This window comes from Giraffa tippelskirchi, chromosome 3 (assembly GCF_054371585.1).
Source record: "Giraffa tippelskirchi isolate mGirTip1 chromosome 3, T2T-mGirTip1v1.2.pri, whole genome shotgun sequence".
NCBI lineage: Eukaryota > Metazoa > Chordata > Mammalia > Artiodactyla > Giraffidae > Giraffa > Giraffa tippelskirchi.
Genome location: NC_137277.1, coordinates 152,543,328 through 152,567,875, shown reverse-complemented (window position 1 = coordinate 152,567,875; position 24,548 = coordinate 152,543,328).

The window sequence follows — 24,548 nt, the reverse complement described above, 5'->3', positions numbered from 1 at the left end:
CTTCAACCATAGCTTTGGAATCTGTGCTATTTAGTGCATTAAAGTATGCCCATCAAATAAGTAAGTTATGCTAACTGGCCTGGAACAAACACGGAGGATAAATGGGCTTTTCATGAAACAAATAGCAAACCCAGTGTCTCTCACATAGCTTGTTGAGAGTTGGAATTCTCACTGCAGTCAATCTTCTGGGATTTAGGTGCCTGTACATGCAGAAATCAAGGAGGGAGGGTTTTATGTATTGAAGCGTTTTGAAAGGCAACCAGGGCGTAAGAAACAGCTCTTCCAGGTTGATAGGATTGAGGCTGGACAAGTAGCAGCCTATGAGTGGACATGTGCTTTTGCCCAGGGTTGGGCTGTTATGATGAAGGGAAGTGTACTTTTATAAGTATTTCATTATAGAGGGTAAAACCCCAAAGGAGCTTCCACTTGACAAGGCATCCATCCTTGCCTACCTGATAACGTGTTGGGATTAGCGTGCTTTCTAACCAATGGATAAGGCTCCCAAGTTGGGCTGAGGTCTCCAAGATGTGGTGGGGAAGGCAGATGAAGCCAGCCTCTGGCGTCCTTACATGGGGCTTTGAAAAGGAAAGATTTGTCTCAAGTCTCAGTGGATTCAAAATTCTAAGCACAGCATCAGTGGGGTGTCCAGTGAGATGTTTGAGTGGGAGGTAATTTCACTTTTTCTCTTGCTTGGCTAAAGGCAGGTGATAAAAACAAAAGGCTTTATTTATAGCGGAGGTGGGATATTTGGAAGAACAGGGAAGTAGAATACTTTCAGTGAAAGATTAGGATGAATCAGTGACAGAGGATGGCGGGGAAGCACTGCGGGGGAGAGAGTTACAGACAGAAGAAAATTCAGATGTTTCCGGCTCCTTCTCTCTGTTCTCTTAGCTGTTCATCTCCATTTATTTGCCTCTTTCCTGTTCTGAGTCTTTCATTTTTGTGGGTTTCCTGCTGATATCAGGATTGCTACTTCTGGAACAAATTATGTAGTTTATGATATAATATTATCTGAAGAACCCAACCTTTTTCAATTTTTAGGAGGCCTCTAAACTTTCAGGTTAGTTTTATAAAAAATCTTATTTTAAAATATACTATTAATACATGCAACAACATGGATGAAACTCAAAATAACCATGCGGAGTGAAAGAAACCAATTAATAAGATCACATACTATATCACTCCGTTTATACAGAACTCAAGAAAATGCAGAGTAATCAATAATAACAGAGCAGATCAGAGGATGCCTGAGAATAGAGAAGCTATTTAGAGGAGGGTGGGGTAACAAAGGGACTTGGGGAAACCTTGGGGGGTGATGACTATGTTCACTATATTGATTGTAGTAGTGGTTCTATGGAGATATATGTATATATACACATATATGTACATGTCCATATATATATATATATGTATATATACACATTAACTCCCCTATGGATGCAAATGTGCATTTGCATGTCTGATCACATAAGTTAATTCACCTGTCTGGCAAACATTGTCACATGTGTGCATTCTCTACAAGTGATTGTGCTTTCATAAACTTTGATGAAAAGTACTGTATAGAGTACAGTATGTATAGAGTACAGCGCTGTGTGGAGTAGTACTGTATGGAGTACAGTTCTGTGTAGAGCCCAATACTATATGGAGTATAGAGTACAGTATGTATGGAGTACAGTACAGTATGGAGTATAGCACTGTATGGAGTAGAGTACTATGTAGAGTACAGCACTCTATAGAGTACAGTATGCGTGGAGCAAAGCACTATATGGAGTACAGTGTGTATAGAGTACAGTATGTATAGAGTATAGTATGTATAGAGTACAGTACTGTATGGAGTACAGCACTGTATGGAGTACAGTATGCATAGAGTACAGTAGAGGAGATTATCTTTATTTCAAGCCCAGGATGTCCAGAAGCAAGTGTAAAAGCAGTGGTGATGTACGGTATTGTACTATATAGCCAATTGTGTATATTGGGTATCTAGGCTAACTTTATTGGACTTACGATCAAATTGGATTCATGAACGTGAACTCATTTACAAGTAGAGGAATTACTGTATACACACACACACACACATATATGTATAAAACTTACCAAACTGTACACTTTAAATATGTACAATTTTATATGTCAATTGTAACTCAATAAAGCTATTGAGAAAACCAACCTTAGCTTTAAAACATCAGCTGGTTAAACATGCGTAAAGATGTGTGCAGGGAAAAAATCAGGTGTCATAACGTGGTGTGTACAGTGCTGGGACAGAGCAACTGTGTGGGAGAGGGGACTTGAATGCAGCCTGGTGGGGATGTAGGGCCAGGATATGCCTCCCAGGTGCCTGTGATTTAGAATGGTCTTCCTCTTCCTGCTGACTTACATTGTTCCTGGTCAGGTCCAACTTCTGGAAAGAAGGAAAAAATTCACAAGGAAGAAAGCAGTGTTCACTGGCCTGGAGCCAGTCACCCTTCAGCCGTTCCCTTCTATTTGGTTGGTTCACATTCACACCCCACATACTCCAGAGAAACCAACCAGACCTGAGACTGTCAAGTTGTCCCTAAAGTAGTCCCTGAGTCTCTGTGGCTCTTACTCTTGAGAAATAGGGGAAAACGAAAGCCAATCTCTTAAATTCTTAATCCAACTGTAATAGACCTTGGTAGAAAAATATGGGCATAGATATTAAATATTTTGAATTTTTTTTAATTTATTCCTAAAGTACTTGTTGAGTGTATACTTTTAACTGGTAATAAGAAGCATGCTTATAATTGGAAATAAGATGAAAATCATCTCTCATAGCACTCGCTGTTTCAGGCCACAGAGATGACAAATCACCAGGCGATTATGCTGTGGGCTCTGTGTATGTACAGCAAGCTCTTCGAGAACGGAGAAGACCCCGCAGACTGAAGTGAAGGGGAAGCTTCCTAGTGGAAGGAGGAGAGGCTGGAATTTCTTTTTATGAACATCTGGAGGATGGCCTTTTCCAGGGAAGGCCATGGAGTCCCCTAAAGACACTGAAGATTCTGGAATAAAGACAAGAAGTTCAGAGGCCCCTGAGGCTGTGGTGAGGTCCTAGGAGGACAGGACCCTAAATGAGAGCCCATTACAGGCACTGGATTCAATGACAGAAAGAGGACATGACCGCAGCACACTCAGGCCGGGCTGAGCTGCCCTCGCTGGAGCGGTGACTGTCCCAGTGCCATGGGTCTGAGGTCCCAGTGGATGTAAATGCCTAGGTGACCCAAAGGAGCCAGGAACGAACATACTTCCCCTTCTCAAACGTGGAATTGTGAAGATGACTCATGGAAAACAAGAGGCGTGGCCAAAACAGGACGTGAACTGATAACACAGACCCAGGGGGAAAAAAGTCACAACTCAGCCCGTGTTAAGATTTGTGCTGGGCATATGCACTCTCCAGGGTCCCTCCTAGAAGAGTAACTATAGTTCACAGCAATGACTGTCCAGTGGACTCAGAGGAGCCATAGCTGGGAGATGATGTGACTCTCCCTCAATCTGGATGCTGATGTGGCTTCCTGTAAATATCAGGGCTTTCAGCCTGAACCAGGCAGCCCAGGTAGGCTCCTCGGGCCACTCCTGAGGACACGGGTGTTTTACAGTTTTCCACAAGCTGCTGCTTCTCTTATCAGGATGGTCACTCTCTGGCTAATGAAAAACATCTCTCTGGTCCAAACATGACCTTGAGGTTTATCTAAATCGTTTGTTGCTCAGCAGAACAACATATATCAGAAGTGAAATATATGCCCAAAGACACTTCTAATGCACCATTTATCTTTGCTGTAATTGATTCTCATGCAGGACAAATACCCGGTGGGGATTCACAGAGGGCTTAACACACTCTGCCATTATGATGACATCATCTCACATAAAGCAGCCCTTCTGGATGCCTGATAGATGACAAGGTCTTTTTTCTTTTTTAAGTGCTGCTCACAGCACCACATTTAACTATGGGATTACAAGGAGCAACTGTTCTGATCGTACTTCCCAGCCTTTATTTTCAGCCGGCCCTGTCAAGCTCATCCCACACTCCAATCAAAATAAAATTATTTCAAAATCCATACCCAATTGATGACTTTTGTCAAAAGAAACTGTGTAACAATACACATCTATCGACTTTCGGTTTGGGTCGGTGTTGAGATTTATTGTCTCTAGGCAAATATTGAGCTGGGTGAAGTTTCAGCTATGTCCTTCTCAGTCGATAAATCTAAGAGTTGACTTTGGGAGGAGTCAATGCCCATGATCGAGCATTTGTGTAAACTGATGGTTTTAAAATCCATGAAGGCGATATAGAACCACAAAACCTAGTTCAAAAACTGCTGAGACCCATGGGTTTCAAAGAAACAACTTAAAGATGCACAATAAAAACTAGAAATGGTACAGCCAAAGCGTGCCCCTGAATGTCACGTGGTAAGAGCGAGAGACCACCGTGCTTTGAAGAATGGTCTGGGATGAAAAGGTCTCCATCTGTGAAAACCATTACGTGCAGTTATACATCATGATAATATTAATTACATAATCATTGCAAATGGCCCTTCAGGATGTTATCTTCTGACTCCCAGGGCTGCTGCATGGAAGGCAGTTGAGTAGTAATTGGTGGTTTCTCTAGATCTGTTAAGTGGAGGGGTGGGCAGCTGAACCCTGCTGTCCAAACTGATGTCAAAGTGAGCGGGGGGCCTTGGGAGGTGCTATCAAGGCTATTACACCAGCTGGGCTTCATGTATTCATTGCAAACTGCAAGAACATCACTCAGCAAAGCCTATTTGTTCTTTGAAACGTCAGCACACCATTTTAAGCCCTAATGTTGCATTAAACTATTCTTTTCAAGTTACGAAGACAGAAGGGGAAAAGAGGCATACTGTTGGGACATGTAGAGAGTCTCAGCAGAGCAAAATATATCCTGTACTAGTCAGGATAGGCTGGGCTGTACTGTGGTAACAAATAAACCTGCATGTGTAAGGAACTTCATTCAACTGTTCATTTCTCATTCACACCGCAGTCTGTGATCTGAATGGCTTTCTTTGGTGGGCTCCTCCACATGGGGACTCAGGGATAAACACTCCTTCTATTTTGTGTTCTCACCATATTGGGAGTGTAGTTAAGCTCATTCCATGTTATTGCTGCCTCTGCATCTATTTTGTTTGGCCAGTCAGCCTGCAGGGACCTTAAACTGACTCCAGCCCCTTCACACAAGCCCATGCCTTAGTCTGCAGCCTATATATGCCAGTGTCCCAGGCATATATAAGTTTCTTGGTATGTCTTTGTGATCAGCAGTCTCCCTCCCCTCCTGATATCTGTGTGCCTTATTCTTACCACATCCATGCTCTTTTAGTTTGAATTGAGCAATCCGGCCCTAACCTGAAAACCCCAACCCACTCTGCCCACGCACCCTAATAAAGACACCTGCTCCAAGTCCTGCCTCCCTGCTCTCTCTTTGCACTCTGCCTTGACCTCCCTGTGTGAGCCCTTGGAACCTGAGAATAGTAAAGTCTATTTCAATTTCTCTCATGGTCTGTTGTTGAAACTTGACTCATCATCCAGTGCCCCCTGTTCCACTTAACACATGCTAATTTAATAAAATTATAACGTACCATTTTAAGCATATGGTCTTCAAGTTAGTCGCGAAGGGAAAGTGAACTGGAGGTTCAGACAGAATGTTCTTAATAGCCAGACCTGGAAGTGACTCTATATCACTTCTGTCCATCTTGCACTGGGAAGAACTTGGTCTGATGAGGTGGTTTAACTACAAGAGAGCCTGTGACTTGTAGGCTTTTTGAGAGCCCAAGAAGTAATGGTATTGTGGACGCATAGTACTGTATTGTCTCTGCCAGTCTTTTTAAAGGGAAACTGACCTCCAATGGCGCAGGTAGTATAGGGGATGCTGCCAATGCCTTCATCTCCTTGGTCCACCTCTGAGCTTCCCCCATAGCTGCACAGGCTGTGCATGCGGACAGCTCCCTTCTGCAGACACCCACGTCTCTCTGCTTCTCTGTCCGAGGACTCTGTCAGAGCGCAGGGCAGATCCCAGGTGCCTGCAATTTAATGATCCCCAATTAGAGATTGATGGATACACACCCCAGCTTTCTTGGCCTTCCCAAGGACAGTTCCTGGAAGAGACGCAGGCTACAAGGTTCTCGCGGGGCTGAGCCTCAGTGCTGCACCCTGGTAGCTCATGCGCTGATCACCTTCTATCGTTTGTTTCTCCCTTCTGTGTCTCACTTTCTCCACTGGCTCGCTTATTCTTCCCAGGCTGATTCCCAGTAACACATTTACTCTCAAGTCCTTATCCCTACTCCTGCTTCCATGAGAATCCAAACGAGGAATTGATGGACAAAGTTTAAAAGCCAGCTAGAAGAGTATAACCCCACAGCAGAAGAGATCCCTAGGTGGGTTCACGCAGGTCTCTCTTTGCCTCGAGGGGAATATGGTTCAGGAAGGAGGGACTTGAGTGGGGAGGCTGGAGTGGAAAGGTCAGGAGAGTTACTCAGTCAGGAGGATGCAGACTGGATGGGAACTTGAAGTACTTGTTACTGATACCACATAATTAAAGGCTTCAGATGCCTGGGGACTGGTAAGCTTTGATAAGTGCGGCTTATCTAGGCTTTTCCAAAATGCAAACATTTTGCTCAAAATCCTCCACCAATAAGATAAAAATTCGAACTCTAGATTCCTCAAGATGGCATACAAGTTCCTTTATCACCCAACCTTGACCTACATGCCCTTCTCTCTCAGCATCCAGTTACACCACCTGTTTGGTTCCCTAACATTTCAGGATGACTCTCTTCTCCTCCTGGGATGTTTAGACTCTTCTTCAAGACACAGCTCAACCTAATGTCTTGTGTAAAGCTGTCCCCAACTTCCCTCACACGATTTTCATTATTTATTCATTCAACAAATATTTAAAAAATGCCTACCAAGTACCAGGCACTGATTGAAGTACTGAGAATACAGTAGGGGAAGAACTGACAAATCCCAGCCCTTATGAGGTTTACCTTGCAGTGTGGGGAATTAGAAATAAACACCTGTCTCTTCTCTGAACTTTAAGCCCCTCACAGGCAATGGGCATGTCTCTTCCTCTCTTTATTCCCAGTGTCTGGCAGAGGGCTCAATGCATGTGCTTAGTGACTATGTTCTTAGCACTGGGAGATGATCACAGAGATGACAAAGTGGTGGTAACAGTTGTATTTAGCGGGAAATCATATTTATACCTTGCTGTCTTCTGGATTTCCTTTAAATCAGGCTGCTTGTTTCATATTCTTGTTTATTTCTTTCTTAGGAAAGGCTGTTAATGTGTTTACAGTGATTTTATTAAGGAGACTTAGAAAAAAATAATTTAAAAGTGTGACTCCGTCCAACACTGTGCACAGACTTCATGCCACCAAATTGCACATTTTAAAACAGGTGAGATGGTCAATGTTATGTTATGTGTGTTTCGCCTCAGTAAAAGGGAAAAAAGTGAAACTAGACACCCAGTCTGTACCAGGCACCAGGAATCCTGCGGCTACGGGAATACACAGACAAATGAGATGTGGTCTCTGTCCTCGAGGGACCTGGGGTGTCTAGCAGGAAAAGACTTGTGAGCTGATGGGAAGGTCAAGAGTTGTTACTGGTGTTGGGGGAGAGCATCCCCACCCCGACATTCAGACCACCCCACCTTAGTCACAAGTGACGCGCCACGAGTTGGAGGCGTCGTGAGGGTCAGAGCACCACAGTGGAATGAATCAGCCTGTTAGGGGTAACTTTGCATTTTCAGAGATGCCAAATAATGGAAACAAGGTAAGGCATCACTTTATCGGAGTGGAATTCCAAGTTATCCTTTCAACAGTAAACCGAGGAGCCCAAGCCAGCATATTCCCATATGGTAATGCCCTTCGGTAGTAACACACATCTCAAAGCAATTGAATGCTACCCTGGCAGGCACAGGTGAATTGCACTTGTCGGGGATATTTAGAAATGGGGCAGCTATGTTTGAGAAAATCCTCAGATTGAGAGAGAGAGGATATCAGCAGCAGTGGAGTAATCACACTGACTCCTGCTGCTGCTGCTGCTGCTGCTGCTAAGTCGCTTCAGTCGTGTCCGACTCTCTGCGACCCCATAGACGGCAGCCCACCAGGCTCCGCCATCCCTGGGATTCTCCAGGCAAGAACACTGGAGTGGGTTGCCATTTCCTTCTCCAGTGCATGAATGGGAAAAGTGAAAGTGAAGTCGCTCAGTCCTGTCCAACTCTTAGCAACCCCATGGACTGCAGCCTACCAAGCTCCTCCGTCCATGGGATTTTCCAGGCAAGAGTACTGGAGTGGGGTGCCATTGCCTTCTCCGACTGACTCCTGACGTGAGGCCAAAGAAAGGCTCTCATCCCCCTGAGTCTTAGAGCCTGCCAGCTGCATCTTAGCAACTGGTAGCAACAGGGAGCCCTGCAGTGGGCGCGGAGTCACTCTCCATCAGCGAGGGTGGGGAGATGAGTGTGTGGGGGTCGTGGCGGGGATGGTGTGAGCAGGTCTCCTGAGAGTTTATATGTGGGGGGCAAGAAGAGAAAACCAGACATGGATAGAGGCCCTGGGAGAGAAGGGCTTTGCCTGGGGGTGAGGTGGCTGAGAAAGGGGACATTTTTGAAATTGCAGGTGATGCCTTTAACAGAAGACAGATGTGTCATAATTGCCTGAGTTGTGCTTTTTTCCCCCCTCCAAATCCAAGATAGTGCTCTTTTGATTGGCCTAATGATGAGTCTATTTTTGCTTGTTTGCTTACAATAAGAGGAGAATATTGGTGAAGGACTTCAGCAGGACAGTACTTCCTGTGTGAAAGAATGAGAAGGATTCTGAGAGTGCGCTTCTGTACCTGTGTTCTTTTGGGTGACACCGACAGGTCCCCTTGAGGGTGGTTTTGCTGTGGGTACTGACTCTTACAGTTTGAAAGGAGGGGAACTCTCCTTGACAATGTGTTTAAGTCAAGTCAGTTTAATCGACATCCTTTGAACTTACATCAAAGGGGCAGATTGTTCCTTTGAAGTCCTCTGTTGTCTCCCCAAATTAGCCATGTGATGGCTTAGGGCAGGTCCCTTCGCTTTCTAGGGCCTCAGTTTCTAGGTCTGTAAAATGGGCCAGTTGGGGCAGCTGATTTCTCGGGCATCTCTGGGTCTGTCCTATCTTTCAGCGATTAGTTTTATACAGAGAATCCCACATACCCAGTTACACACCCAGCTGGTGACTTTTGTCTGTAATTACGTTAATAAAGCCCCAGAGGCCCAGATAAACACCGAGAACATCAACTGTGAGATCACCTGGAACCAGGGAGATAATGATATGTTGTAGGGATGTATTTTGTACACACGTATCATCTCTGGAAATTTGTTCGAGTCCAAAGAGGGTGTATGAAGCTCCAGTTTGCTGCTAATGTTGATAAGTATGAGAAACACAATAATACTAAACATCTTTAGTTTTGAAACAAATACTTCCATTTTTATAATCTTTTGCACTTTCTTTTTCAGTAATTTTTCATTCTATACTTACTACTTCAACAAGTATGTATTGAGTACCTCCCACATGTCAGGCCCTGGTCTAGGTCCTGGGAATAGTGTAGTGAACCAGACACCCTTGATCCCATGGAGCTTACATCATAGTGGAGGAAGGGATTGTAAAATAAGCAAGGTCGCTTCCAATATTCATAATAACCACCACGACAATAAAACTGGAATAAAGGTGGCTCAGTGGTAAAGAATCCGCCAATGCACAGCAGTCCAGCAATGCACGAGACTCAGGTTCAATGCCTGGGTCAGGAAGATCCCATAGAGGAGGAAATGGCAACCCACTCCAGTATTCTCGCCTGAAGAATCCCATGGACAGAGGAGCCTGCTGGGCGATGGTATGTAGATTCGCAAAGAGTGGGACACTGAGTTGACTGAGCACCGAGCACAAAAAGAAGTGAAAAAGAGTGGCTGAGATGAAGGTGGTAAACGATAAACACGCAGGTCAAGGAAGGCCTCTCTGGAGAGGTGACATTTGAGCTGAATCCTAAATGGGAAAAATCTGTCCAGGCAAAGGGCATGGCAAGATTCAGAGTCCCGAGAACCAAACAGGAAGCAGATGGTGAGCTCATCTCACGGAAGGAGAGACGGAGACCCACGCGGGTTTTCAATGATTCCTTGCTCATTGTCCTTCTCCCTGAGCCCTGTCAAGTAGGAAGGGTAAAGGTATTTGATCAATAACAAAAATGTATGCAGAGTTCATTACATACGAGGCTCTCTTCTCTGGAATACAGCTGTTAGTTTGGAGCTTATGTTGGTAATATTCAAGGGCAACATACTCTGTGCACATGAGTTTCTTTTAGGCTTGTCCAGTGAAAGTTGATTGGGGATTGTGAACCATTTGGGTGGAACATTTGGGCTCTGGGCTCCCCTCTGTCACTGACTGGCTGTGGGGCTTGCAGTTAGTTGGGAAGTCTCTCTGGGGCTCGATTTACACATCTGAAGCTGGGGGTGCTGGATTTAGACCTACTTTTTAACACAGATTGGCATGTGATTTGAGGTGGGGAGGACGTTTTTCTTCCTCTTTTTTTAAAACTAATTTTTGTTAGAGTATAGTTGATTCACAATATTTTGTTAGTTTCTGCTGTCCAGTAAAGTGATTGTTTTACATATACATATATCCACCTTTTTTTTTTAAAGATTCTTTTCCCATGTAGGTCAATACAGAATATTGAATAGAGTTCTCTGTGCTGTACAGTAGGTTCATATATATTTTATATATAGTAGTGTGCACATGTCAATCTCAATCTTCCAATTTATTTCTCCCCCAACTTTTTCCCCCTTGGTAATCATAAGTTTGTTTTCTATATCTGTGACTATTTCTATTTTGTAAGTAGGTTCATTTGTACCACTGTTTTTAGATTTCACATATAAGTGATAGATCATGATATTTGTCTTTCTCTGTCTGACTAACTTCACTCAGTATGACCATCTCTAGGTCCATCCATGTTGCTGTAGATGGCATTATTTCATTCTTCTTTACGGCTAATATTCCATTGTGTATATGTGCCACATCTTCTCTATCCATTTCTTCATGGATAGACACTTTGGTTGCTTCCAAGTCTTGGCTGTTTTAAAGTAGTGCTGCAACATGTATCTTTTTTGAATTATGGTTTTCTCTGGATGTATGCCCAGGAGTAGCATTGCTGGATCATATGGTAACTCTAATTTTAGTGTTTTGAGGAACCTGCATACTGTTCTCCATAGTGGCTGCACCAATTTACAATCCCACCAACAGTGTAGGAAGGTTCCCCTGGCAGGAAGTTTTTAGCCGACTTACTGCAGGTTTCTCTCTCGTGGACGTGAGGCTGTTCAGAACATCTTGCTTTGTGTCTCCATACAGCTTGCCATTTCCTGTGCCATTCTGCTTGGGTAGGTTATGTGCTGTTTTACAGCAGGACTAGGCAAATGTTTCCCTCAATCTCTCTATTAGGATGCTTGGTTACTGCATAAAAGGGCCAGCCACAGGGATTCAGACGGTTGAGATGTGTGGAGACAAGTCTCCCTAAACAGAAACCCTAAGTTTAATGAGTGGAATTAAAAATGCAAATGATGTGCACGATGGTGGGATAATTACATGATTAGAGGCAGCTACATCAGACAGGGGCTCCCATGGCCTGTTTGTGGATCCGTGGCCTGTTTATGTCTAGGCAGCTTGCTGGAGGCCTCCCCTCGCCTTAGGCTTGTCATGTGGTGGGGGCGGGGCTGCACTCACCACCTACCTTCTTCCCAGGGGGCCGAGGGGACTAATGAGGGACTGGGAGATTGACTGATGAAAGGTGCTGTAAAAGTACAAAGTCTTATTACGCTATTATGAAACCACATTTCGGCATCGGTTACCTACCAACACCCGAGTGAAACTCGACAGCCTCTCAGCCCATTTGTCAAGAGCCGGCGGTTCCCCTCTCGGCACAGGTGAAACAACAATAAATAGAAATTGAACGTGTATCCCAGGTATTTTAATAAAGTTGATAAAACGCAGTTGCGCTGGCCTCTTTGGCTGTTGCCCACACTCACTCATAAACAGAAACCCCCGTGGGGATAGTCACTGACTGGGGTGGGTGCACGCAAGGTGCAGCTCAGAGCCCGAGCTGGCTATTTCATTTGGAGGAAGGTGCTTGGTGGATGTGCTTGGGTTACCATGGCGACTGAGGGACAATGCTCTTGGGCGTGCAGACTCCATGTTTGCAGCATTATGCTTCAGAAGGGGGATTTAGAGATGCAGAACAAAACATAATAAAGGAGCGTCAAACCTAATAAGACTAGGGACTGAAAGAAAGCCAGGGACTTCTGTTTAGACACCACAGCGTTCTCGCCTTGTGGGTCTGGGAACCGGTCCAAGACTGAAGCTTGTTCATTATACCTCCCAGGCCGCCGGCATTCAGAAGGGCTCTCTGCACTGAAATTGCAACTTTTTCTCACCTGGCTGCAAAGAGAACCCACTGAGTTTAGAACAGTACACGAACGAAGAGATTTTTCTCATTTAAAAAACATCCTTTTGTACCTGGTCGATAAGATAGAAGAAAAAAAAAAAAGCCCAGCTTGAATATTGAGCAAGTTGCCAAAATTGAGCCTGGAACAACCCCATGGTGTCTTTATTGGGTAACATGAATATCATTCTCGGATATAGCCTCATTAATCAAAGACGCAAATGCTCCAAGAGTTCTGATGGAAAGGATGTAGCAAAAGGCGGCTTTCATCATTTACATAATTAAAAAAAATTCCTGGATTCTCTTTCCTTGTTTGATGCCCCTGGGTTATGGACAGCTGACACCTGCTTTCTGGGAGCATATTGTTTCTTCTTACAAGTTCTCTTTTGTTTCCAAGGAGGGGCCCCACCTTGTCTTGTGGTCCCCTACAAGAAGGAAAAGATAAGGCAGAATGAAATGAAGGAATTAGAACAGAAGGTCCATTAATCAAGGAGGCATATGGTAAGAGAAAGAGGCTGGGAGTCAAGACTGCTAGTCCTCTGTGGTCACTGACTTGGTGTGTATGGCTTTGCTTAACTCCTGGACCTTGGACCCTGGTGCTGCTTGCTCATCAATGAGTCTGAGAGGACTTCTCACCTGCAAGCTTTCTGGGGATGAGCACTGTTTTGTTTTTTTAAGCTCATCTCCGTGTTTCATACCATGATATAAGTATTTCTGGAATGCCTGAATTCCTAAGATTCTGTCCCATTCTGTAAGACTTTTGGCCTGGAGGTGATGGACAGAGGTCATTTTGTAGCATCCTTTTGGGCTGGAAAGGGATGTGGGAGTGAGTAGTCAGTGCTGGAGAGTCTGTTTGCCCCTCCAGACCCATTCTCCACCCTTCTCTCCCCTGGTCTGTACCTAAGGAGACTCCTTCGCTATATCCCTGGCTCCCTTGCCATCTAATTAGGGTGGGAAGGCCAGTGAATGGCATTTCCCATGGACCTGCACCACTTGAAGCTGCTTCAGAGGCTCTTCAGGGCAGAAGCGCATGGGGACAGCTTAGTTTGACCTTAGAACCTTAAAACCAATATCTAATTATTGAATTCTATCTTGGAATATCCTGCCTTCATTTCTAGATCATGTAAACAAATTACCGCCAGAACGTGGGCTGGGGGACAGTTGGTATGTTCAGAAGTAGATTTCAAATTATCCCCTCCAGCAGGAGTCTCAGTTTTTTGACTAGGAAGCCATCCTCATCGTGAATTTGTTGATTGAGAAAACCTACAAAGTGGTGTGTTTGTGTACTCAGTCACATCCAACTTTTTTCGACCTCATGGACCGTAGCCCACCAGGTTCTTCTGTCCACAGGATTCTCTAGGTAAGAATACTGGCACAGGTTGCCGTTTCTTCCTCCAGGACATCTTCTCGACTCAGGGACAGAACCCATGCAAGAGACTCAGGGCTCTCCGTGTTTTGACTAGGAAGCCTTCCTCATAAATTTGCAGACTGAGAAAACCTACAAAGTGATAGGTTGCATTATTGTTCATGATTGTTTGTTCCTTCTCCTAAGAGGCCTGTAAACCCCTGCCCATCCTGTATCTCCTGCAGGTGATGTGGCCTCACTCCATGGTGGGGCTTCAGATGCAGATGCATGGTGTGGCCAGGTCTCCTAGAGCATGTCTCCTGCCCGTTCAGGCCACGTCCCAGAACGAGGAGGCGCACAAGCAGAGGAGAACCCAGTCTCAACCAGCCTGCAGTCTCCAGGTAATTTGGGCAAGAAATAAATATTGGCTGTTATATGCCACTGAAATTTAAACAACAATACACGAATTATATCTTAATCATCATAACATCCATAGGGGTTTGAAAAATAGTGGGACTTAGCAGTTGGACTGATGAATTGATGGATGACCAGGCAAGTCAGTCATACTTTGTCTTTTCAAGTCTGTGGCCCACATTTGATGTCCCCTCTGAACAAGCAGATTTCTTGCCATAACCTGGCAGTAGTCCTTGACAGCATCTGGTTTCTGATACCCTAGTCTCGGAATCTCCAATCTAGAACAATTATTGTCCTTTGGATTTGTGGCAATTTTGGAAAGAGAACAGAATTTTGAAACAGTGGATGTGGGTTGAAGTCTTGGCTGCCTCACCTATTTCCTTGTGAACTTGGGAATGGCTTTTAGCTTTTCTGACCAAATATGTTCACTTATCACTCTTACATACAGGGCACATTTGAATGAAATAAGTTTGCCACATTGAATGAAATAAGCCATGTAGGTCTTCTTTTTAATGTGAATTGAAGGTGCTATTCTTGGAGTAACTAACCCAAGGAGGAAAGAGACTCTGACGCCCTCACTGCTCCTCCTGCCCTCCCCCCCCCCGATCATTCTTCTGCTGTAGCCTCCAGCTCATCAGCTGTGTGCTCTTATTTCAATGGGAGTTTCAAAGATGGTACTGAGAAAATCCGAAGTCCTCCTCAAACGGGCAGTGGCCACGGCAGCTCTGGCTAGAGCTGGCAGGCCTTTTCCTGGAGATGAGCACTGATTCAGAAATCTGAAATCTAAAGGAAATACCCAACCTTGTTTGATCTCTTGACAACTTAAGGCCCTAACTGGCTGATGAGTGGAGGCTCTCTCCTTCCCTGCCCACCAACAACACTTCCAGTGGCTCCCACTCCTCAGACTTGGTCTCTCAGTGCCCAGTGCAATGGAACTTGTAGCAACTGAGTTAATTAGGACTGAGGGGGAGCACCACACCCTAGCTGCTTAAACTATAGCCTCTGCACCTTCTCTTCAGTGAGAGGAAGTGTATACCGCCACCTCAGCCCCCTATGTCAAGAGGGAGATGGAGATGGGGGGTTCAGAGTTCCTGTCCTGACATCAGCCTTCTGGGGTCAAAAGGGGGGCCCCATGGGGCTCAGATAGCAGGGGGAGGGAGTTCTACCATGTGGAAGTAACTTTAATGATGTCAGGGGGGTGAGGAGTGTGTGGGGGTGTAGTTGGGAGGTGGCTTTAAAATGACAAGCAGGAGGCAATGCTGAGCCTTCACCCCCATTCACCTCATTCCTCCCCAATACCTCCCTGCAGCCCCCACTTTCTACCCTTACAACACAGTCTGTGAAATGGGGGCAAGATCACCCCAAGGATGAGGAGCTCCAGCCACAGGCCAGCACTGTGCTAAGCCTTTGCCACGTCAAGGATGAACCACAAGAAATTGCCCCATTTGCTCATTTGTGACCTGCAAAAACAGCAGTTTCAGACTTCAGTCTACCACGTTTCCTTTCTCAGCCATCTGATGATTACAGCTCTACTTTTCAGATGAGGGAACTGAGGTTAGGTCATTTGCTCTAAGTCAAGAGTCAGTGAGAGTCAGCGTGATGATGTATGTTGGGGGTCCTGGCTGCAGGCTCAGCTCAGAAGTGTCACACTGCACCCCAAGACCCACTTACTTTAGTCTGTAAGTGATCGTAACAGCTTCAGAGGTTACCTCCTCTGCAGAATCTGGCTGGTTCCTTAGGCAGTTGTTCTGGTGCTGGTACTGGAAGCAAGGGATACTTCTTGCAACCAGCTGAACCTCCCAGGATGTCTCTGATTTGATTGAAGAAGGTCTACCTGGCCCACCTAGCCTGTGAGACAAGTGATGGGGGTGGGGGAGAATGGCAGGGCTACTGCAGAAATGCTTTTCCTTCACAAAATCGGCTCTTTTTCTTATTTAAGAAGTAAGACCTATTCAGTGTAAAAATGTAGACAAAATTAAATAGATAAAATTAAAATGAGCAGCAATCCCTAACTAGAGACTACCACAATACTGATGACTGTTGTATGTCTCGTTCTTGTTTTCTCTTTCTCTAGATAAATATAGAAATTTTGGTGTGAGGGATGTGTTGTAAGCATTATTTTCCTTATTCACTAATTCTGTATTTTATTCCGGAGTTAATTTAACATGGTTTTTGTGTGCTTAGTCGCTCAGTCGTGTCTGACTCTTTGTGACCCCATGGACTGTAGCCCGCCAGGCTCCTCTGTCCATGGGGATTCTCCAGGCAAGAATACTGGAGTGGGTTGCCATGCCCTCCTCCAGAGGATCTTCCCAACCCAGGGACCGAACCCAGGTCTCCCTCACTGCAGGCAAGATTCTTTATCACCTGAACCACTAGGGAATATGACAGCACGAATGACAAGTGGGGATAAGAAACAAAATCCAAACCATAAGAACATTTGGATTTTTCCCCAGCTTTCTGAGATATAATTGACATATAACATGGTATACAACATGCTGATTTGATCCTTTTAAACACTGAAAAATGATTACCAACATAGCGTGAGCTAACACCTCCATCACCAGCACATCATCACCGTTTATTTTTTGTGGTGAGAAAATTTAAGATTTGCTCTCTTAGCAACATTCAAACACATAACACAGTGCATTCTGGAATTTTTAAAATTTAACATTGCATTGAGAGTATTTGCCCATTAAATATTCCACAGCATCAATTTTGAAGAGTCCTTTTTATGGAAGGAAAACATAGGCAGGCAGAAAAGTGCACAGATTCAAAGCCAATGACTCCATACTGTATCATTTTTAACCGCTCCACTTAGTCTTTTACCAAATGTTCAGTATTATCAATAAAATAGCAACGAAGAAACGTGTCCAGGACTATTTTCAGCAACACCAGAGACCACGGAGGAATCCATAAGTCTGAATTCCACATTGTCCTTAAAAAGAACACATCTTTTTGAAGGGGGCAGGGGGAATCAAGCTGCTGCCCCGACAGCTTCCTGCCCAAGTCTGAACACTTAATGCAAAGCCAAGTCAAGTCGCTTCTTATCTGTGTGGCGTCCCCCCTTCTCCCTGCCCTTTCGCGTCGACAGCCCTCTGCCCCCACCACAGTGTCCTCTGAGGGGCGGGTGGTGGGGAGAGCGCGGCCCTGAAGCAGGAGGTGACTGATGGTGAGGGAAATCGCCAGGCTTTCCTTTCACTGCATTTGACCCTCACTGAGTTTTCTAAAACGAAGATGCTTCACATGCCTCTCTTGCTGAATTGCTGAAAAGTGTAGTGAAAAGGCAACGGGATTCAAAAGATCGTCAGAGCCGATAACTACATAACCCACCAGATGGCGCTGTTGCTCCATTGGAAAGGGCGGGCTGCGTGGCTCCTGAGTTACTGGCCAGAGAAGGGAGACCAGACACAGGACGGGGAAACGGCCAGAGGGGGCCGTTGTCTGTCTTTTCTGTCGCCCTGACAGCCTTGCTCTCTCTCACTGACTTCTTCACCACCCCTCACAGCTTCTCCTGGGGTATCTTTGGGATGCCCCACATCTTTCCAGGTGTCTTGCTCTCTTTTTCAGGTGGATTTTTTTCCTCTCATACTTAACCAGCTGTAATAAAAAGAGTGGTGTGTATTTATTCTTATTTGTGTGTTTAATAAGGTTTTACGTATACTTCTGGAATTTAAAAGTAGAAACACTGATCTTTTTGTGTTCCTTTATTTTCCTCTATAAACAGAAACCCACAAAAACAAGTTTTTTCCCCTCTGGATTGAGGACTTTGGTTGCTTGCTATTTTTATATCAATTTTCTTGAAGCTCAGTGGACCTGAGAAGAAAAGTGATGAGACAGACACCTAATAGCCATTTAGGTTCTTGATCTTTGAGTCCTTTATGTTCAGTGTGTGTGTGTGTTAGTCGCTCAGAAGCATCCGACTCTTTGCAACCTTATGGACTGTAGCCTGCCAGACTCCTGTCCATAGGGATTTACCAGGCAACAATACTGGAGTGGGTTCCCATTTCCTACTCCAGGGGATCTTCCCAACCTAGGGATCGAACCTGGGTCTCCTAATTGCAAACGGATTTTTTACTGGCTGAGCCACCAGGGATGTAAACAAATCTGCATGAGGGATAGAAGTAAGGCAGCAGAATAATTCACAGATCGTGGCTATGAGACATCCAGCCAAGTATGCGGTCCTCACAGTTGCGGGGAGGAACTGAGGGAGGAACCCGAGGGTGAGCACCGTGAGTGTAAGGACTTGGCCAAGGAGGCCTGGATGAGGAGGGAGGAGCTGGGGTTTGATGCCAGGGCTCGGTGCCTCCCAGCTCTGTCCTTCGGCTGCTCCAGTAACAACCCAGGAGGCTGTACTGGGAGGTCTGGGAGTTCCTCACCCCCCCTACACACACCTCCACCCCCACCGCAGACTGGAGCAATGTAAGGAAAAATGTAGGTTCTGAAGGAGTTTACAACCTAGGGAATCCTGATTTCCTGACATAGCCTTAAGTTCTGCTGCTGACCCATCCATGCCTCCTCCTTCCTTCTCAGGAGCAAGAGCACGAGTGGATCTCCTGTGTGGATCCGAGAGGGCTAGGAAGCTGGAACACCCACCTCTCCAAAGAAAATTTGGGCTTACTCCTCTGGGCCATTAATGTTCCTCACCCAGGAGAATTCCAGGCCATAGTTCCTTTCTGAGGCTGTGGAGAGAATCCAGATTCATACCTTTGTTGGACTGAAGACAGTGCAGTTTTCTATTAAAACAAAACAAAACTATAGCATCGCCTCCCCACCCCCCTTCCCATTCCATGAGCAGTCACTGGGTGCTAGGTTTCTGTCAGGAAAATGGAAGAGGGGAATCAACTCCCGTGGCCCAGAGGGTTGTCCACGGAGCAGGAGTTTGGAGAGGAGACCTCAGCTACTAAGTAGTGGACCCCTGTGTTGCAGGAAGGGGGGCCCCTTTCAGGACCGGAAACCGAGCTCTTGTCTAACACTCGGAAATGAATTGTCAGAGGAGACATATGTGCCGACAAAGCAAGAGATTTTATTGGGAAAGGGTGCACAGGCAGAGAGCAGTAGGGTAAGTGAACCCAGGAGAACTGCTGTGCCACATGGCTTGCAGTCTCGGGTTTTATGGTGATGGGATTAGTTTCCGGGTTGTCTTTAGCCAATCATTCTGACTCAGAGTCCTTCCTGGTGGTGCACGCCTTTTCAGCCAAGATGGATGCCAGAGAGAAGGATTCTGGGAGGAGGTCAGGCATGTGGTGTCTCCTTTTGACCTTTCCTGAACTCTTCTGGTTGGCGGTGGCTTATTAGTTCCCTGTTCCTTACCAGGACCTCCTATTGTAAAACAACGCCTGCAAATGGTTACTATGTGCCTGGCCAGGGTGGGCAGTTTCAGTCAGTGTGCTTCCCCTAACACCTGGATGAAAAAGCCCCTTCTCAGGGTGCAGCCCAGTGAGATGTTTATACCATGGTGTAATGTAGAGACAGGTCTTCCTCCACTTTCGGCTTAGCACTTTGAACTTTAAGCTTTAGCTCATAGAAATGAAAGTCCTTAATCTCAGTTCAAAGTATTTTGGGCAATTGCAGCAGGCAAGGGAGCTCTTTACAGGGCACCTGACAGGATGCCATGGAGGTAGCTGTAACTGTTACATCACAATTCTCTTTAGTAGTGGTGGTGATGATGCTGATAATAATGATGATAAACCTGTTTCTACCAGTAATTCCCATCCATCCTAGAAAATTTGAAAAACACAGAAAAGCACGAAGGAAATAAATTACAACTCTCTTCAGCTTAACACCTTCAATTTATTTCTCCAAAACAGAGAACAGCAAGAGGGCAATTAACTAAAGGCTATTAACATAACAAAAACGCCCCCAGCCTCTCGCTCGAGCTCTAGAGGCAGCGCAGACCTGCTCGGAGTCTCTCACTCAGACTTGCCCGGTCGATTTTCCCCCATCAATGACATTTTCTGAGATTTGAAAAATGATTCCTTTACTGGCAAACTTTGTGGATGAGGGGAGAGAAGCCCAGAGGCACAAAGATAGAAATATCACAGTATCTACCACTGCACTCAGTGTTTTTGTTTCGTTACATTCTATTTGTTTCCAAAAATAAAGTTTTCTTGCTTTGCTGTACTTGGTAAAGCACAATCACATCCAAAGGGAGGGGGAAAAAAGATCTCTTTTTACAGGCAGTTTCATGAGTTGTTGCATAAACGTTCCCCTAATCTGTCTTCACAAAGAGATGACCTTTCTCTGGGACAGCGTGAGATGCAGGCAGAGAAGGAAGGGTGGGTGTGATGCTTAACTGGGTGCTGGAGTGGGGAGCCACCTGGATAGGGTGGCCTCAGGGGAGCAGGCTGGCCACACAGTGCTAAGTGAGGGCATCCTATTCTCTTCATTGGTCCTAAAAGTTTCTCAGCAGTTGTGGAAAATGGCATAAGTTCTTTCAAGGTAACTTTCAAAATATGTAAATCAAACTGATTAACCAAGGGTTTATAGGAGCTATAATTCCTGCTGCCCAGAGATGGCTGCTCATAATATTTTAGTGACTCTATAGCATCTTTTTCATATAGAATAATAAAATCTTCCCTCTGTTCTGAAACCAGCCTCTTAACTTTAGAATATGTTATAAGCATTTTCTCATGGGGTTAAATATGTCTTTACATCATCATTTCTTTAATTCCCATTGTTGGATATTTAGATGTGCCCTTTTCTCAGTTTTTGCTAATTATTCAGAATGTTGCCGTTAACATGTGTGTGTGTGTGTGCTAAGTCACTTCAGTAGTGTCCAACTTGTTGCGACCCCATGGACTATAGTCTGCCAGGCTCCTCTGTCCATGGGATTCTCCAGGTAAGAATACTGGAAGGGGTTGCCATTCCCTCCTCCAGGGGATCTTCCCGACCCTTGGATCCAACCTACCACTAGTGCCACCTGGGAAGTTAACATACTTGGGTATATGTCTTGGCACACATCTGTAATTATTTCCCTAGGTAAATTCTTGTAAATAAAAAGGTGTGTGTTTTTTTAGTTGGTAGATGTTGCTATAATTTGCTCCAGAAAATTTGCATCAACTCCTCTCATTGCTTCCCAGGTGGCACCAGTGGTAAAGAACCCACCTGCCAATGCAGGAGATGTAAGAGATGAGGATTCGATCCTTGGGTCGGAAAGATCCCCTGGAGGAGGACATGGCAACCCACTCTAGTAGTCTTGCCTGGAAAATCCCACGGACAGAGGAGCCTGGCGGGCTACAGTCCACAGGATCCCAAAGATTCAGATACTACTGAAACGACTTACCATGCATGCACACCTCATTGCATGAAACAGCCCTTTCCCCACATTCTTGCCAGTACTAGGAATTACACACTTATTAGTATTTGTCAGTTGCTGGTAGGCAAAAAGAGTATCTCATTGGTTCAGTTTTAATTTCTATATTATAAAATTGCATCTGTTTCTAAGTAATTCCTGAACCGTCTTCAACTCCTCACCCACACCATCCCCATTGTCAACATTTATTGAACTTTCAGTTCAGTTCAGTTCAGTCGCTCAGTCATATCCGACTCTTTGCGACCCCATGGACTGCAGCATGCCAGGCTTCCCTGTCCGTCACCAACTCCCCGAGCTTGCTCAAACTCATGTCCATAAAGTCAGTGATGCCATCCAACCATCTCATCCTCTGTCTTTTGAACTTTATTGAACTTTATTTTAGTCTATTGAACTTTACTTTGTGCCAAATACTCGAATATATTGCTTCAGTTATTTCTTGTAAGAGTCCTTACAGAAATTGTCCTATGTCATAGAGGGAGCAAAAGACAAGTCTGCAAATTGAACCCACACTTGTTTGATGCTAAAGTCCTGACTCATATTCTTTTTTATTTTTTCAAACTGCACCCAATTTCCTTGGTGGTTTGATCCTTATTATTAACCACCTTGTCTGCCTGCCTCCTGGAGAAGGCAATGGCAACCCACTCCAGTACTCTTGCCTGGAGAATCCCAGGGACAGAGGAGCCTCGTAGGCTGCCATCTATGCGGTCACACAGAGTTGGACACAACTGATGCAATTTAGCAGCAGCAGCAGCTGCCTGCCTCCTACCTAGAGTTCACCAAACCTGACCTCGTGTCTGAGTCTTGTGTCTTGTGTTGGATTCAAATAACAGTATAGCCTGAAAGGGAGAGAGCTGAATGACAGGCCAATGGAGACAGGTAGCAAAAATGAGACATGGTGAATATGTTTTTCTCTTGGTTCCTTCTCAAGCATAGACCTTGGCCTGATTAGCAAAGTGGATTGTGTGTGTGTGTGTGTGTGTGTGTGTTTGTAGTTAGGGTCAGGCTGATTTTTTTGTGACTTGCTGCTGCAGAATAAGATGGATGGGGTGATGAGTAAGCCTAGGATGAGGAGTCAGAACACTTTATGTATTTCTAAATACTCTATATATTTGATTCTAATTTAAATGATATTTAAAGTTAAAAACGTTTTTGTCAGTATTTAGAAATACAGTGATTTTTGCATTTTTGTCTTCAGCAACTTGCTATATTTTCTAATTATTTAATAAATTATTTTAATAAATAAGTTTTAATAATTTAGCAATAAACTCTTTTAAGAGTTTAGGCCATGATGTCAACTCTGAGTAGTGACAGTTAAATTTCTTCCTTTCCGGCTGTTATATCATTTATTCTTTTTCTTGCCTTAGTACTCTGTTTAGGACTTCCAATACAATGTTGAATAACCATGGCAATTTTTCACATTTCACCCTTGAGCATGAAGCTTATTGTAGATGTTTTGTGGATACAATTTGTCAGTTAAAAAGTCCATCTGTATTCCTAGTTTGCCTCTATTTTTTTAAAATCATGAGTGGGTGTTAAATTTTATAAAAAATTTTCTGACCTCACTTAGCTGGTTTTGAGTTTTTTCTCCTTGGATTTGTTAATGTTACTGTATTGCATTGTTTTCTATATATACATTTTCTTTCATTTTCCCATCCTTTTGAAGATCGGTATTAGGCTCATTTTGCAGATAAGAAATTGAGATGCAGAGGTTAACTCATTTCCTCCAGGTTACAGAGCTGTAAGTAGTAGGGTTAGATTTTGGGTCCAGCTCTGAGTCACCCCAAACTTCATGCTCGTTATAACTCTCTGAAGTACATGTCCGTTAGCAGAGGACAAGTAGTGTCATCTTAGGGCTTTGAAAAGATGCTTCTGCAGGATGCATGTAGGTTCAGGGGGGCCTCAAAGGCTTCAATGCTATTGGACTGACAGTGCCTTTTTCTCTTCCTGAGTAAGAAAGAGAAAAAAGGATTTGAAAATGTTAAAAAGAAAATAGAAAAAGAAATGTGAAGCAAAAGAAGAAAACAAAAGGTTGTCTGCACTGTGCTCAGGGCATCTTCCCAGGCTGCTAATAAGTAAATGTGAGAGTAATAAGTGGCTCCAGGTGTCTGGTGCCCTGAGGCTGATATGACTGGATGTGTTTGCCTTTGCACTCCGTGTGTTTGCATGGAACCAGGTAACTCAATATATGCCTTCACTCCTTCAGGATAGTGAACAGTATCTAGTACATTGAAGCCACAAGAAAGACTCATTTGAGGTAGTTTGGGGATGGACATTAGATAATCAAGTGATAACCTGGCCCCCGGTGAATTCCCTATCACAGAAGACCATCAAGTAGACAGGTGGATCCCTCACTGGGGAAAGGGTGGTTGAAGGGCATTGAATGGGACATTGGACTAGTTACCTCTCAGGTCCTTCTAGTGTTGAGGTTTTCTGGTTCTAGTGAGACTTGGTAGCATCTTCTATTTTCAGTGAAAACATGTAGAGATTAGAAGTAACGTGACTCACACATTTCTTCAAAGTGGGGGCAAACGTGTGTTAACCATAAGTCAGCAGTGTGAGGTTGGTCCCTGCCCTCGAAGACCTTGCTCCCTTGTTGAGCCCTCCCAGGAGGCTTCATCAGGGGGCCTTGGCAATAAGGCAGAATGCACTCTGTCATCCAGGCTATGGAAGTGAGTGACCACACCCATCTAGGATGCTAGGCAGCTGTGATAACTCAGCTGAACAATGAACAGGACATGAAAAGTTTATTTGCTGTTCTGTATCAAGGTAGTTCCCTCTAGTTGGAATAGTTCCCTCTCAGGTCCTTCCAAGGCTAAGGTTTTCTGCTTCTTGTGTCTCATCCCTTGGTCCCTTAGTCCATCCTGGGACAAGGAATCTGGAAGGGATGAGCTGACCACACAGAATGCCACAACCAGAATCTTCTTCCCTCTCCACTGGGGTCTGTTCTCTGTAACCTGATGATTTTCCAACAGCTGCTTGAAGACCCTACACATCTCAGATTTCCCAGTAAGCAAAATA